The sequence below is a fragment of the Mobula hypostoma genome, chromosome 8 (genome assembly GCF_963921235.1).
Source record: "Mobula hypostoma chromosome 8, sMobHyp1.1, whole genome shotgun sequence".
NCBI classification, from domain to species: domain Eukaryota; kingdom Metazoa; phylum Chordata; class Chondrichthyes; order Myliobatiformes; family Myliobatidae; genus Mobula; species Mobula hypostoma.
The window spans coordinates 114186183-114203589 of record NC_086104.1 but is presented as its reverse complement, the minus strand read 5'-3'; the positions used below and the strand labels follow the sequence as shown (position 1 = coordinate 114203589).

The 17407-nt window shown below is 45.7% G+C and overlaps 1 protein-coding gene across 3 annotated transcripts in view; it reads right to left on the bottom strand.

The window, feature by feature from the left end:
• LOC134350860 (deubiquitinase DESI2) overlaps window positions 1–17407 on the bottom strand; it is a 170354-nt gene that overhangs the window by 136441 nt on the left and 16506 nt on the right. The gene's annotated exons all lie outside the window — the stretch shown is intronic.

Sequence of the window (17407 nt, the reverse complement as noted above, 5' to 3'; positions counted from 1 at the left end):
AACCCTTCACAATTACCAGGTTTATTGTATTAAACACTCATAAAATGTTCTCTGATCTTCATCTAAGTCACAATAATAAACAAACACTATCTATCTAAACTAGCGGTCGCCAACTGGTTATCGCGATCGACCAGTCGATCTTTGAGACTTTCCCAGTAGATCCTGGAAAAACTGAAAAATAAATACACAAATACTGTTGTAATGTGAGCATTATAGAAATAAGTAATGCTAATTAGCATGATGGCAGTGCGACAGTGCTCCCACTGCTGAGTGCTGTTTGTGGGGGGGGGGGGGGTTGTTTCCGGGTTGCCGAGTTTCACTTCCATACTTTCTGCCCAGTGCGCATGTTTGTATAGCTCCCCTGCCATGCACCGCACTGAGGTAGGAGGGACCAGAGGTGGGACCCCACTGCCTGGGGGCAGCCTCTCTTTGCAGGCATCTTTCCGTGACGGGAATGTTGCTGTATTGCCATTATCCTAATTTGTATATTAACTCAGACATCCCACCTCTCCCGGAAGTTCCGGGAGTCTCCCGCATATTGATAGTGGCTCCCTGATGCCCGCAAATTACAGGTTTCCCCCGCCATCCAAAGGTAGAGTGTTCCTATGAAACCGTTCGTAAAGCGAAGAAGCAATTACCATTTATTTATATGGGAAAAATTTGTGAGCGTTCGCAGACCCAAAAAATAACCTACCAAATCATGTCAAATAACACATAAAACATAAAATAACAGTAACATATAGTAAAAGCAGGAATAATATGATAAAGACACAGCCTATATAAAGTAGAAATACTTTTCTACAATCACTGCCGCACTGTTCTCCATAGTGAAAATCTCACGCAAGCGCTCTTGGCAGAAACACTCTCTCCAGTAACCTTTAAGCTATGAAGCTGCCAGATAAATAACGCATAAATACACAGCCTATATAAAGTAGAAATAATGTTTGTACAGTGTAGTATCACTTACCAAAATTGGGAAGACAGTGCCAAGCACACTGATGTTGGTGTGTTAGGCTGAGTCGTCAGAGGTTGGGGTGGTGCAGTGGTCTCCAACCTCCAGGCCGCTGACTGATACCGATCTGCAAAGAATGCAATGGTAGCCGGGACGCACCCAGCACATCTTTAAGAAAAAAGCAAAAATAAACAAGCTAATTAATTAGGTGCCGCCCAGCAGGTAAATGTCGGCCCAGATCAGAGGCGATGCAATCGGCAATTTGAGCTAAGTGTGTCCCGGCTACCGCTGCATTCTCCGCGGCAATGTATCAGTCCGTGGCCCAGGGGTTGGGGTGGTGGGACACTGGGGTGTCATCTCATCGTCGTCTGTTTCCATCAGGGCAGGCAGGTCATCTTCTTCTATGTCTGCCTGCCTCAATGTCAAAGGGCGAGGTTCGTCGTCTGCTGTGGCTGATGTGGAAGGCTTGAAAAACGACAGTATGCTTGACTGCTCAGCCTCACACATTTTTTTATCATACAGTTCTTTGTAAACACTCAAACCATTTTGCAAATATGCCCTAAACTGACGTACCCTTTCAAAATTAAAGTCGTACTTTTCTGCAATCATTGTTGTCAATTGCAGCAAAAATCTCACACAGTTGCTTCACGTTCAGTTCCTGGATGACTTCACTTTCGGTCCATTCGCTACTGCATTCAGTTTCAATTGTTATCCTTTCCTCTTCCAATTGCATCAGCTCTTCATCTATCAGTTCCTGGTCATGGGATGCCAAACCTCTTCAACATCATCTTCGTCAACTTCCACAAGCCAAACTCACTTTGTCCTTACTTCGTTCACCACGATTGAAACGCTTAATTATGTCTAGTTTTACGCTAAGTGTAACACCCTTACAAACTCTTTTAGGCTTTTCCGATACTGTAGAACTCATCTTGCTGCTCACAGGCACGTGTTTAAGCAAAGCCAGCTAGAATGCAGTTCCAGGGGAGGAGCTTGGCTACTCGCTCTTTTCGCGCACTGCCTTTTTTCGTAACAGTGAAAACACCTTCTGTTAGCAAAAACAGGTAACTAATGTTGGCCTTTTGTAAATGCAAGGTTTCGTAAAGCTAACATTCGAAAAGTGGGGGACACCTGTATATACAATATCCCGGAAATTGATTTTTTTGAGAGCGAGCGAGAGAGAGCGCGCCATGGCAGAGTGTTCCAAAAAAAGAAAATATAAAACATAAACAACAGGAATTCTGCAGATGCTGGAAATTCAAGCAACACACACAAAAGATGCTGGTGAACGCAGCAGGCCAGGCAGCATCTCTAGGAAGAGGTGCAGTCGACGTTTCAGGCCGAGACCCTTCGTCAGGACTCCCTTACTCACTTGAAATCCCTTACTCACTCTTCCTTCAGTTAGTCCTGACGAAGGGTCTCGGCCTGAAACGTCGACTGCACCTCTTCCTAGAGATGCTGCCTGGCCTGCTGCGTTCACCAGCAACTTTTAAATAGAAAACATACGTCACCCCAGACTAAAGTGTACCCTGCCTAATAGGGGTCAAAAATATTGACAGTGTTGCTCGCTGCACTGTTTGCAACAGTGACTTTCTATTGCCCATGGTGGGTTAAGACCGTAAAAGACATGTTGAGGTGAGTTTTACACGTGTCATTCGTTCATTAGCATAGCTAACGTTATTTAAACTAGCTGGCTAGCTGCTAAGGAGCTACTCAATTGCAGACATCCCACCTCTCCCAGAAGTTCCAGGAGTCTCCTGCAAATTGATGGGGCTACCTCCCCGAAATGAATTTTTGCAGGGTGGGATGTCTGTTGAGTTATCTTTATAATGTTCACATTACAACACTTCTCCCCCTTTAAATTCCAACATTCCCCAAACGTAAATAACAGGGAAACAAAAAACAGTGGTGTCATTATCTTGCGTACCTCTGAAACTTATACTATTGTCTCAGTAACAGCTTACCAATACAAACACCTGAAAACGTGGCAGATTCAACATTCAGTCTAACAAAGGAAACTGTCCATACAAATATTCAGTCTGTCAGGAGGTTTGCGAGGGCACTGTGCTGCAGCAGATGGAAATTATGAAATCTAAGTACAGGAGCTGTCTTACTGATAGACATCTCACAGACTGTCTCAAACTGGCTGTCTGTAGTTATGAGCTAAATCTCAGGGAGCTAGCAGAAGGTATTCAGCCCCAGTATGCATGAGTGCAACGATTAATTTTTATTCATTTATTTTTTGTGTTGAAATGAAATTAAATAATGAAACATAGAATTAAAGGTGTTGTAATGTGTGCATTATAAAAATAAGTAATACTAATTAAGATAATGGTATATAGTGGTGCTCCCGCTGCGGAAGGCTGTTTGTGGAGATAGGTTGTTTCCGGGTTGCGGGGTTTTACTTCCAGTCTTTTCTGCATGCACATGACTAAACAATTTAGTAGGTCGATCTTGCCTTTCACTAAGGCCGAGGTAGGGGATCTTGGGCTTAAAAAGATTGGAGACCACTAATCTAAACTAATTACACACAAACAATTGAACTTCTTGTCCTGTTGTACTCATTGCCCTGACCCCCATAGTGATTAAATGTTTTGAACATAGAACATAGAATAGTACAGCATAGTACAGGCCCTTTGGCCCACAATGTTGTGCCAACCCTCAAACCCTGCCTCCCATATAAGCCCCCACCTTAAATTCCTCCATATACCTATCTCGTAGTCTCTTAAACTTCACTAGTGTATCTGCCTCCACCACTGACTCAGGCAGTGCATTCCATGCACCAACCACACTCTGAGTAAAAAAACCTTCCTCTAATATCCCCCTTGAACTTCCCACCCCTTACCTTAAAGCCATGTCCTCCTGTATTGAGCAGTGGTGCCCTGGGGAAGAGGCGCTGGCTATCCACTCTATCTATTCCTCTTATTATCTTGTACACCTCTATCATGTCTCCTCTCATCCTCCTTCTCTCCAAAGAGTAAAGCCCTAGCTCCCTTAATCTCTGATCATAATGCATACTTTCTAAAGCAGGCAGCATCCTGGTAAATCTCTTCTGTATCCTTTCCAATGCTTCCACATCCTTCCTATAGTGAAGTGACCAGAACTGGACACAGTACTCCAAGTGTGGCCTAACCAGAGTTTTATAGAGCTGTGTAAGTGAAAAGGGGGATAGAGTACGGGATAGGAAGGGTTAAATGGTGTATGTGACCTGGAAAATATAGCAGGGGCGAGAACTAGACAACAGAACCGGGCACGGTTAGGATGTTGCAACTGCATGCTCATTTCTTAGAATAGAAGCGCTTACTGACCTGTACCTCTGCACGTGAAGCTATTGTGACCATGATGAAATTGCGAACCACAAAATAAGCGTGGACAGGGGAAACAGGTGCTAACTGAAACCTTTTTCTCTGGATATAAATGTAACCTTGTACTCGTGCTAGGCAGAGTTGATTGCCAGACGCTGCAGATGCGTATGGTGGTTACCTCTCCTTGGATCAAATTAAATAAAGAATTGATCGAGTGAAAATGTGGCCTCTGAATGTTTTCTCCGACTGACTAACGAATCGGTATGGACAATTTGGCGAGCCAGCCAGGAGTCCCAACGGGAGCCTCCAGCGATCCTGGTGTTAGTGAACTAGTGATCCACTGGACGCTGCTGAGATGGACGGCCCACGGGGTGACTTTCTCCCGGTCCTCTCACGGTCTCCTTTGGTTGCTTGTTCCCCTCAGGGTTCCTGTTGAGCTGCTCAGCGGACTCCATGGACCACAGTCGGTAGAGGCCACGAGGGTAAGTGGCTTTAATGTTGATTGATTTCTGATAAGAGAATCTGTATGAGAAATAGGGTCTGAAAAACGCGGAGTCAGGGACTCCGAGGCCAGGGGCCGACGTGCAGAGAAATAGTGTCTGAAAAACAGGGAGTCGGGAACTCCGAGGCCGGTGCCGACGCGCAGAGAAATAGTGTCTGAAAAACAGGGAGTCGGGGACTCCGAGGCCAGGGACCGACGCGCAGGATTTGCTTTGGAGGTCCGAGACCTCAATGAGTGGTTAGAATCCCCGACGAAGTATTGTGAGCATTAAAGCCTGCCGGTGCTAATAAATCGGGCGGCGGATCATTGGTAGTGATCTATTATATTTTTCTTTGAGTGTGTTACAGCAAATTGGTCAGCGGGTTAGTGGCAGTAACCTATTACATTTTGAAGCTGGTAACCATTCTAATTGGCGTAGGAGGGGACGGGGCATGTAGATTAAATTGATTAAACGTCAGCATAGGGCAGAGCAGATGTTTGGCCAAACACAGGGGAAGTGGCTCTCCCCTGCAATTTATCCGGATGCTGTAAAAACGTTTTAGGTACACTTGTGAACTAGTGGAAATCTCGCTTTTCTACAAGTGATTCAGTTGAGGTCGCCTCGCCCGTGAGTACTGCAGTAAGAGAATCGGGGAGGGGCGGGTGATATTTCACTGAAACTGCATCCAGCCTTAGACCGGTTGTCAAGAGCGGAAATCCCCCACACGAAGGTTAGGACCTTGAAGTGGATGCGGGAGTAAAGTGCTAAACATGGGTCAGACTTTGGATAAGGGGGACATTACCACCCCACTCGGAAAGATGAGTAAGGAGAATCTGGAGCTAGAAAAGAATCTAAGACGTCTTAGTGCGCGCTTAAATAAAAGATGAGGGGGGAGGGTGGAATTGGCCGTTGGGGGGAACTTGGGACCTGGACAAATGCAAAAAAGCAGTGACTGAAGTCTGAAAGCAAAATTGCTCTCAATAATGGAAAGATTTGATTACGAAGTGGGTAAAAGTAGCGGACAGATTAAATGAGCATTCCAGACAGACATCCTGGGAAGAAAATACCAAAAAACGAAACATCCCTATTACCGAAGATCAGGGCCAGGTCGGTCCATATGTAGTTTTAAGGCCTTATGTGAATTATTTGATAAACAACAAATTAAATCAACTGGGAAAGGTGCACCTTTGGATATGTCAGGACTGCAGATTCTATTTGACACCAGCGAAGAAACCGACAATGAGGGTTCCTTCAGGCCCTGCAGAAATCCCACTTCCTCCCCCACCCGGTTTACCAAATCCTTCAGGTCAGGTCTTGAAACCACCCTATTCTCCTATCCCCACATCAACCCCCGTAACGGCCCCCGTCCCGGCATCCTCCATACTTCCCAGGACTATTACTAATGGCGGATCAGGTACCCCACAATTTTCGGACTATGTTGCTACCCGAACTCGCTCGCGGACCACACAGCACTCCCAGATTCCAGTCCCAACGCCCCGGCCGAAGCGCAACGCGGTAACTCGCCAACTGATGGGCTGTTGGGCGATGGTCCCACCCTGGACCCCCAGGACCCTGATGATCCAGACCCCAACTCTAATTTTGATCATGATTCCGGGAATGACTTGCCTCTGTTGACCCGACAATTCCCACTTAGGACTGCACAACAGTGGTTTTGGCACAAACACACGGAGACCAACGCTATCCAGTTGCCTACTATTCTGTAGCCTTGGACCCAGTGGCCCAGGGCTTTCCCCCGTGTACTAAAGCATTACCCGCCGTCTACAGTATGGTCACGGCAGCTGCTAATATCTCCCTTCAGCAGCCAGTAACAGTTTATACCTCCCACATGATGATGGCGCTGCTCACTACACACAGTACCCAACATCTTACCCAGGCCCGCCTTAATCGATACGAGATTGCCCTCCTTCAGAACCCCTCCTTACTTTTGAATATTGCTCTGCTATCAATCCAGCATCCTTTTCAGAGGAGCCACCGACACCCCTAACTAACCCCCCTCACTCTTGCATAGAACTTAACTGCTTTCTTACCTCCCCTCGACCTGACCTTTCTGACCATGTACTACCCAGCCCTGACCTTACTCTTTTCGTGGACGGATCCTCTTCGATCTCCCCTGCAGGCAACCGGGTGGCTGGCTACGCTGTGACATCCCCCTCCCAGACCTTAGAAGCAGCGGCCCTTAAACCTCCCGTTTCGGCCCAGAAGGCGGAATTGTTCACCCTCACTAGGGCTTGCATTTAAGCCTCGGGAGTCAGCGCAAATATATATACGGACTCCCGCTGTGCCTTTGGCGTCACCCATGACTTCGGGCCCCTCTGGGCGAAGCGCGGATTCCAGACCTCAATGGGCAAACCTACTGCCAATACTGATTATATCTCCAACTTATTTAAAGCCATACTGTTGCCCTCCAAATTGGCAATTATTAAATGTGCTGCCCATTTAACAGACGCCTCCTCGGTGACCCAGGGTAACTCCCTCGCCGACGCGGCAGTGAAGGAGGCATCCCTACTTGGCCCCTGGGAAGTGAGCACAGAACAGCGTGCATTGCTATCACGCAGGCCCCCTAATAGTCCTGACATATCCACCATTTTGCAGTCCCAGGGGGACGCCCCTGAGGCTGAAATTGACCTGTGGCGTGACAATTGCGTTCAAGACTCTGTAACGCATCTCTGGAAGACACCAGCGGGACAAATATGCGCCCCAGATGCACAGTTACCCCTTCTTGTCGATAAACTGCACACTGATACACATCTGGGCAAGGAGGCAATGTGTGCGATATTGCTCAGAACCTGGTGGAGCCCTAACAGGCAGGAGGCAGCAGAGGATAGAGCCAGGCCATGCCTAACCTGCCAGAAGGCAAACCCTGGAAAATCTATCAAATGCGAAAGAGGCTGAATTCCACTTCCAGGAGGGCCTTTTTGAAGTGTTACAAATGGACTTTATTGAGCTGCCTCGAGTACACTGTTACAAATATTGCTTGGTGATAGTAGATGTGTTTAGCAGATGGATAGAGGCTTTTCCGACCACCAATAACAAAGCAAGTATGGTGGTTAAAATACTAGTAAAGGACATCATACCACAAGTTGGAATCCACTGTTGCTTGTCTTCAGACAATGGGCCGCACTTCATTGGAAAGATCAATAAGGAACTCTGTGAATTACTGAAGATAGACCAGCAGTTCCATTGCTCCCACCATCCTGTAGCGGCAGGACTGGTGGAAAGGGCTAATGGGATACTAAAGGACAAATTGACTAAACTAACCCTAGAGACCGGATCGAACTGGTTGAAAGTGCTTCCGCTGGCAGTATATCATATGCGGATCACTCCCCAGATTGGGACAGGACTAACCGCAGCAGAGATAGTTTATGGATGACCTGGTAGGACTCCCTGGGACAGTGACAGACCTCCCCCTCCGGTAGTGGACTTACAAGTAATGGGACAAGAATTACAGGACTATTGTAGGCAATTAACTCTCTCTTTGAAGTTCCTCCATACTCAGGTTGTGAAAGCCTATAAGGAGGGAGCAAACAACAGCGACTGGCCTAACCCCGAACCTGGCGACTGGGTGCTGATCCGAGACTGGGAAAGAACAAAGTTGGGACCTCGGTGGAAGGAACTGCACCAGGTCCTCCTGCAGACCCCTTCAGCGGTCAAGGTGGAAGGACAAGAGCGCTGGATCCATCTGAGCGACTGCAAACGCTGGGACCCAGAATTACCAGGTACTATGAAGGATTAAAAGAGTACTGATAATTGTACTAAGATTGTCCCCTGTGTATGATTGAACTTTGTCTTTTTGGAGTGCCACAGACCTAAAACCTTGCCCGGGGGATGGAAGGTAGGATAACTTTGATTGTTTGTATCCTTTTAGGGATAGTAGGAACTACGGGTAGGATCAGGGGACGAGTACATACCTACGATACACAGCGGGAAAATAAGGTTTATCATCTCTGCAGTCAGGATGTTCTGATGTGTAAGGGACAATGAATTAGGGGAATGGAAAATTTTGAATGCAGAAGGAACCGAATGGAGAACCAACTAGAAAACAAGTCCTATAAAGGAAGGTGTTCCCGGGGAGCCCTAAAAGGGACCTCAACATCCTTAGTGGGCTCAAAGAGGGGCACCTTGAAAAAAAAAGGAATTGGGATTTCACCGAAGGCTCCACACTTGGAAGCATCCCCCCCCCCACCCCCCGGATATGCCAGTGAAAATTACTTTCAAAAGGTACATAGATGATTATTTGAAACCACTGTCATCTGTTATCCTCTCCCCGCGAGTGTCTCCTCCCTATTCACTATCTTCCCGCACTGGGACCGCACTTACCAACCTTTCCGGTGTGCCTCCCGCAACAGTATCCTGCCTAAGGAAAGAAGGGTGAAACTTATCTATGACCCCACCAAGGCCCCTGTGGCGGACTGTCTACTTCCTCCGGCTAACATTACATGGACAAGTAGCAACCACCGTTACAGTACGGAATGGTTTAAGGGAGACCTCTGGTGGGAGGGCAACCCCAAACCCCCGCGGGGAGGCCCAGGCTATGAGAACTGTTACACCGGGACAGGATGGGGATGCTCTGACATTTTTGCTTGCACACCCCTCGCCTGCCTATATGACATCTGCGAAAGAAGGCAATGTCGCCCCTCGAACAAAGGGCAGAGCGTCACCAGTACCTGTAGTAAGTCGAATTGTGTGCCCCTGTCCCGGGGAGAACACCTTCTATGTGGAGAAGGAAACCGCACACACCTCCGAGTCTACAACCACCTGTTCCCCCGCCCGGACTACATCGAGGGGATCAAATGGGCCTCCTGTCCTCCCAGTAAAAGCCCAAGTGCCTGGAAGAACCATGGGTATCTGATGACAGCCAAGGGATATACTGAAACCCTGCACACTTCTCAGGGGTATTTCTTCTTCTACAATGGCATGGCTACCAATTTCTTGGAACACCCCTATCCTTCCTCAGTGGCCTATGGCACCTTCTTCCCCACTGCGGTTCCCTGCCCAGGGGCCTAGGGACCCCTGGCACCGCCACCTGCAAGACTTAAGAGAGAGGTTTCCCAAGAGTTCTGTGTAGACTACCGGAAACTGACTACCCTCACCTTGGGACAAATGGCTGGGTATGGGGCGGCCGGCTTTTTCTCCCGAGGGGCTTCTGGAGCAGTCATGGCAGCCCACAATAGGAACTACTTAGCTTGCGACCTCACAAGTCTTGGAAACGCTACCCAGGGGGCATTAAAGTTCATAACGGACAGCCTTAGCCGACTATGCCTCTTCTCCATGAAGAACTGTTATGCCCTTGATTATCTCCTTGCGAGGGAAGGTGGGACATGTATTATCGTAAAAGATCAAAGCATAATGGGCCTGGACGATGCTACTGCAAACATAACACCCTATGTGAACCAAATAGATGAACAATTAGGATCAATTAAGGAAGGAATAGGCTGGGGAGGATGGGGAAACTGGGGATTAGGAGCATGGAAGGACTGGTTGATTAATGGTGCCATCTATGCACTAACGGCTATCATAGGAATCTTTGTCTGTATTGCCGTAGTAAAGTGTGTTCTGAACTGAATGATGGCCTCCCGAGGGGACTTAATGCCAGCAAAACCAATGATGGTAGTGGTGAGCTGCTTGAACCGATACCTGAGGATTTCCGTGATATTGGTGGTTATCATTGAGATGATAAAAGGAGGGAATGTGCAAGTGAAAAGGGGGTTATAGAGTACGGGATAGGAAGGGTTAAATGGTGTATGTGACCTGGAAAATATAGCAGGGGCGAGAACTAGACAACAGAACCGGGCACGGTTAGGATGTTGCAACTGCATGCTCATTTCTTAGAATAGAAGCGCTTACTGACCTGTACCTCTGCACGTGAAGCTATTGTGACCATGATGAGATTGCTAACCACAAAATAAGCGTGGACAGGGGAAACAGGTGCTAACTGAAACCTTTTTCTCTGGATATAAATGTAACCTTGTATTCGTGCTAGGCAGAGTTGATTGCCAGACGCTACAGATGCGTATGGTGGTTACCTCTCCTCGGATCAAATTAAATAACTAAATAATTTCGAGCAAAAACATGGCCTCTTTGAGTGTTTTCTCCGACTGAATAACGAATTCGTATGGACAGAGCTGCATCATTACATCGCGACTCTTAAACTCTATCCCTCGACTTATGAAAGCTAACACCCCATAAGCTTTTTTAACTACCCTATCCACCTGTGAGGCAACTTTCAGGGATCTATGGACATGTACCCTGAGATCCCTCTGCTCCCCCACACTACCAAGTATCCTGCCATTTACTTTGTACTCTGCCTTGGAGTTTGTCCTTCCAAAGTGTACCACCTCACACTTCTCCGGATTGAACTCAGTCCACTTCTGCATCCTATCGATGTCTCTCTGCAATCTTTGACAATCCTCTACACTATCTACAACACCACCAACCTTTGTGTCATCTGCAAACTTGCCAACCCACCCTTCTACCCCCACATCCAGGTCGTTAATAAAAATCACGAAAAGTAGAGGTCCCAGAACAGATCCTTGTGGGACACCACTAGTCACAATCCTCCAATCTGAATGTACTCCCTGCACCACCACCCTCTGCCTTCTGCAGGCAAGCCAATTCTGAATCCACCTGGTCAAACTTCCCTGGATCCCATGCCTTCTAACTTTCTGAATAAGCCTACCGTGTGGAACTTCTCAAGCCTCATATCACAGCCAGCCTCCCCTCATCGCTGGATCCTCTACAGTTTGCTTATTGTCCAAATCACTCTACGGAGGACACAATATCCACCACACTGCACACAGTTTTCTCTCACTTGGACAACAAGGACACTTATGCCAGAATCCTGTACATTGATTTCAGTTCAACATTCAACACCATCATCCCGCAGAGACTAGTGGAGAAACTGTCGCTGCTTGGCCTTAGAACTGCTGGATTCTGGATTTCTTGACAGAGACCACAGTCAGTCCGTGTTGGCAGGAACTTCTTTGACTCCATCACACTGAGCACTGGATCCCCACAAGGCTGTGTGCTTAGCCCATTGCTGTTTACACTGACTGTGCAGCCAGATTCAAGGAGAACCTGATCATTAAATTTGCAGATGATACCACAGTGGTGGGGCTCATCAGCAAAAATGATGAAACAATGTACAGGGAGGAAGTCAAACACCTAGAGGGCTGGCGCAGGGATAACAACTTGATGCTTAATGTCACCAAAACCAAGGAGATGATAGTTGATTTCAGATTGTCTCAGCCTGAGCACACACCGCTCAACATCAGCGGCTCCACGGTGGAGAGAGTGGAAAACATCAAGTTTCTTGGGGTGCAGATCTCAGACAATCTCACCTGGTCCAGGAACACCACTGGGATTGTGAAACGGGCCCAGCAGAGATTGCACTTTCTGAGGAAGCTTAAACAAGTATCACTCCCCACTAACATCTTAACTACATTCTACAGAGGCGTGGTTGAGAGTGTGCTGACCTTTTGCATCACAACCTGGTACTCCTGCAGTGCTGTCGACAAAAAAGCCTTGCAGAGGGTGGTTAAGGGAGCAGAGAAGGTTATTGGGGTCTCCCTACCTTCTGTCCAAGACCTCTTTCAGAGTCGATGCCTCCAGTAGACACGGTACATCATTAAAGACCCCTCACACGCTCTCCATAAACTGTTTGTTCTTCTGCCATCAGGCAAACGTTACAGGAGCATCAAAACTAAAACCACAAGGCTACTAAACAGCTTCCTACCACAGGCAGTCAGACTGCTAAATAGCTGCTCTACCTGACTCTGCTTTGGACACTTTTAACTTGCACTGGACACTTATAACTTGATTTTGACTGACATGTGGCTGTTGTGTTTTACTATTTGTTATGTTTATTATTTAGTGTTGTTTGTTATGTTATGATTGCACTGCTCCTGAGAAACGCTGTCTCATTCTGCCCTGCAGAGCTGATGTACGGTTAGAATGACAATAAAGTTTCTTGAATCTTGAATCTTCTCAATACTGAGTACACCATTTAAACAATCTAGGTTCAAAGAAGTAAGTGAACTTCTGGGGTAATGCCTTCTACATTTGGAATCAGGTGTTCCAATCAATGAATGCTGAAGAAGGTGAAAAAGAACACAAGGGTAACAGCAAAAAACCTGAAGAAACCTCTAGAACTAGCTAAAGTCTCTGTTCATGTGTCCACTATAAGAAAAACACTGAACAAGAACAGTGCTCATGGATGGACACTACGGAGGAAATCACTGCCCTCTAGAAATAAAGCATTGCTAAAGGTCTCAAGCTTGCAAAAGACCACCTGGATATTCCACAATGATCCTGGGACAATGTTCTGTGGACAGATGAGAGACAAACTTTGAACTTTTTGGCAGAAATACAAATTGCTATGTCTGGAGGAAAAAGTGCACTACGCACCATCACTAAAACCTCATCCCAACTGTGAAGCATGGTGGAAGGAGTATCATGGTTTGGGGCTGCTTTCTGCCTCAGGGCCTGGACAGCTTGCAATCACTGAAGGAATAATGAATTCAAAATTGTACTAAGACATTTTACAGGAGAATGTCAGGGTAGCAGTCTGTCACCTTTAATAGAAGTTGGATGATGCAACAAGACAATTATTGAAAAGACAAGAGTAATTAACAACAGAATGATTAAAAAAGAAGAAAATCTGTGTTTTGTAGTAGCCAAGTCAGAGCCAATTAATCCAATTGAGATGGCATGACTTGAAGAGTTCATGCAAGGTATCTCAGAAATATTGATGAACTGAAACAGTTTTATATGGAAGAAAGGTATAAAATTCCTCCTCGCCATTGTGCAAGTCTGTCCAGTAGTTCCAGAAAATGTTTGATGGAGGTTATTCCTGCTAAAGGAAATTCTACCAGTTATTCAATACAAGGGTCCGTGTACTTTTTCCATCCTGGAAAATGAGTACAATATAGATGTGAAAAGTACAACTGTTTTGTGTGTTATTGGTTTAAGCAGATTGTGTTCATCTATTATTGTGACTTACATGAAGACCAGACCACATTTTATGAGTATTAATGCAGAAAACCAAGTAACTGTAAAGGATTCATAAACTTTTTCGTGCAAGTAGACGCAGCTCAGGACACTTTACACCATTCTCAACCTTCCAATTCCTAATTTTGTCTGAGGTCTTACCAACATCTGTCACCACAACCTCTTTACTAACTGTTCAGGCAGTCTGGTTCCCATCCCTCTGCAACCATATTTTAAATCCCACCGTGTAGCACCAGCAAACCTTCCCACAAAGATATTAGACCCCTCCAGTTCAGGTGCAAACCATCTCTTCTGTACAAGTTCCACCTCCCCTGGAAGAGAGCACAATGCTCCAAAATCTTATGCCCTCCCTCCTACACCAACTCCTTAGCCATGTGTTAAACTGTATAACCTTCCTATTTCTGGCCTCACCAGCACATGGCATGGGTAGCAATCCTGAGATTACAACACTGGAGGTCCTTCCCATTAATTAGCACTTAACTCTCTAAACTTCCTTTACAGAACCTTGTCACCCTTCTTACCTACATCATTGGTACTGACATGGATCACAACCTCTCAGTGTTCACCCTCCCAATTAAGAATGCTGAGGACTTGATCTGAAATGTCCCAGACCTTGGCAACTGGGAGACAACATACCATCTGGGAATCACATTCTTATCCTCAGAACCTCCTTTCTGTTCCCCCAACTAATGAATTCCCTGTCACCACAAGTCACCTCTTCTCCCCCTTCCCTTCTGAATCGCAAAGTCAGACTCAGTACCAGAGACGTGACTGCTGTGACTTTTCTCTGCTAGGTCATCCCTCCCGACAGTATCCAAAGTGATAAATCTGTTGTTGAGGTGGATGGCCATAGGGGTACTCTGAACTGGCTCCTTAAGCCCTTTCCCCTTCCTGACTGTCACCCATTTTGCTGTGTCCTGCAACTTGGGTGTAACTACCTCTCTATATGTTCAACCTATCACACCCTCAGCTTCCCAAATGATCCAGAGTTTATCCAGTTCTAGTTCCAACTCCTTAACGTGGACTGTTAGAAGCTGCTGATGGATCCACTTCTCACAGCTGTAGTCATTTGGGATACAAAGGTCTCCCTGCCTTCCCAAATCCCGTTAGAGGCACACTCCACTATCTAGCCTGACATCTCTACTACTCTAACTGAGCAACTATAAAGGGGGAAAAAACTCCACCTACAGCTTTTTTTGCCTTCTCTGACTGAAGCTGAAGCCTCTCCTTGTTGAAGCCTTGAAGAGCTAAAGCCTCAAAGTCTCCACTCTAACTTTGCACTCCAACGATGGCCACTCTACTTGCCCTTGCCTTACTTTGCTAATCAATCCTGAACACTGATTAACTGCTGCTCAAAGCTCCAAAACTGCTGTGAGTTGCTACCTTTTCTACTCAATTAGCAACCCTGAGTGAACTATGCCTTGTCCAGCTTCCAATCTCTCCGACTGGCCACTGTTCAAAGCTTCTTCCCAATATTTATTTCATGTTCCCGATATTTATCGCTTATTCATTTTTTATTATTATGTTTTCTCCTTTGCCGTTTTTGCACATTGGTTGTCTGTCCGTCCTGTGGGATGTGGTCTTTCATTGTGTTTCTTGGATTTACGGCGTGTGTCCACAAGAAAACAAATCTCAGGGCTATATACGGTGACATACATGTACTTTGATAATAAATATACTTTAAACTATAAACAGCATCATTTTTTAACAGAAATCTGATCTTTGACAATTCCTTACACAACACCTTTCACAGCAGACCTTTTTTTGACTAGAGCGAAGAGCTTAGTCCCAGTTTAACTAGTTAGTTCAATCAGTCCAATACTATTCAGCCCTGACTGAAATTCCAGACAAGGTCAATTAAGTCAGTTTGTCAAACCTGTGATCTACTAGCGCACATTTACACAGTTCCTTCTCACCCACCAAACTATTAATTCTGGGGGCAATGTATGAGATTTCAAAAATCAGTTTTGATATAGCTGGTGCCTGATCAGAATAGAAGAACTATTCAACACTACCCAAACATTATTATGAAATGAAAAACATTGGTTAATTTTAAATACAGTATTTACTTTGAGGTATTGCTTACGCTGCATACTATAAAATCTCCACTATATCATGCTTTAATTACAGCTAAAGGATCAAACAATGATTTATATTAAAGTCACCCAAACGGAGTCAACTCAATTCATCACAGACATTAGCAATCAGAAATAAAGTGGTAATTTTAAGCTTATGTGCAAAAGCGCGTCAAGCAAATACTCCTCCAAACTGCATAAATAAAACAAAAACAATAGGAATTCTGCAGCTGCTGGAAATTCAAGCAACACACATCAAAGTTGCTGGTGAACGCAGCAGGCCAGGCAGCATCCCTAGGAAGAGGTACAGTCGATGTTTCAGGCCGAGACCCTTCGTCAGGACAAATAAAACAAAATTGTGATTCATAAAGAGTAAATGCAAAGCATTGTGCAATGAAGGGATCTGGGAATCTTAACACATGTTAACATGTAGGTACAGCAAATAATCAAAGCTAATGAAATGTTTTTAGTATAAAACTGAAGGACTGAAGGTGCTGCATTCGAATGCATGTGTAATTTGGAATAAGGTGGATGAACTCATGGTGCAATTAGAAATTGGTTGTGGGCATCACTGAGCCGTGGCTGAAAGAAGGCCATAGATGGGAGCTTAACATCAAAAGATATACTTTATATCAAAAGGATAGGTGGGAAGGCATAGGTGGCCCAGTAGCGTCTCTACTTTCTGCGAAGGCTGAGGGAAGTCTATCTCCCACCCCCCATCCTCACCACATTCTACAGAGGTTGTATTGAGAGCATCCTGAGCAGCTGCATCACTGCCTGGTTCAGAAATTGCACCATCTCGGATCGCAAGACCCTGCAGCGGATAGTGAGGTCAGCTGAGAAGATCATTGGGGTCTCTCTTCCCACCATTGGAGACATTTACACCACACGCTGCATTCGTAATGCAAACAGCATTATGAAGGACCCCACACACCCCTCATACGAACTCTTCTCCCTCCTGCCATCTGGATAAAGGCACTGAAGTATTCGGACTCTTACGACCAGACTATGTAACAGTTTCTTCCCCAAAGTCATCAGACTCCTGAGTACCCAGAGCCTGGATTGATACCTCTATTTATTTATAATTATAAACCTATTGCCCCCTACTGTGCATATTGTCTTGTTTATTATTTGTTGTAATGCCTGCACTGTTTTGAGCACTTTATGCAGTGCTGGGAAGGTCTGTAGTCTAGTGTAGTTTTGTGTTGTTTTTTACGTAGTTCAGTGTAGTTTTTGTATTGTTCATGTAGCACCATGGTCCTGAAAAACGTTGTCTCGTTTTTACTGTATACTGTACCAGCAGTTATGGTTGAAATGACAAAAAAAAGTGACGACTTGACTTGGGAGTGTGGCTCTGTTGGTAAGAGATGGAATTACATCTTTAGAGAGAGGTGACATAGGGTCAGAGAATGTTGAATATTTGTGGGTGGAGATAAGAAACTCCATTAAAAAAACCATTATGGGAATCATCTATTGGCCTCTAAATAGCAGCCAAGATGAGGGATTGAGATTGCAATGGGAGCTGGAAAGGGCATGTATTAAGAGTGATGTCACAACTGTAATGGGGGT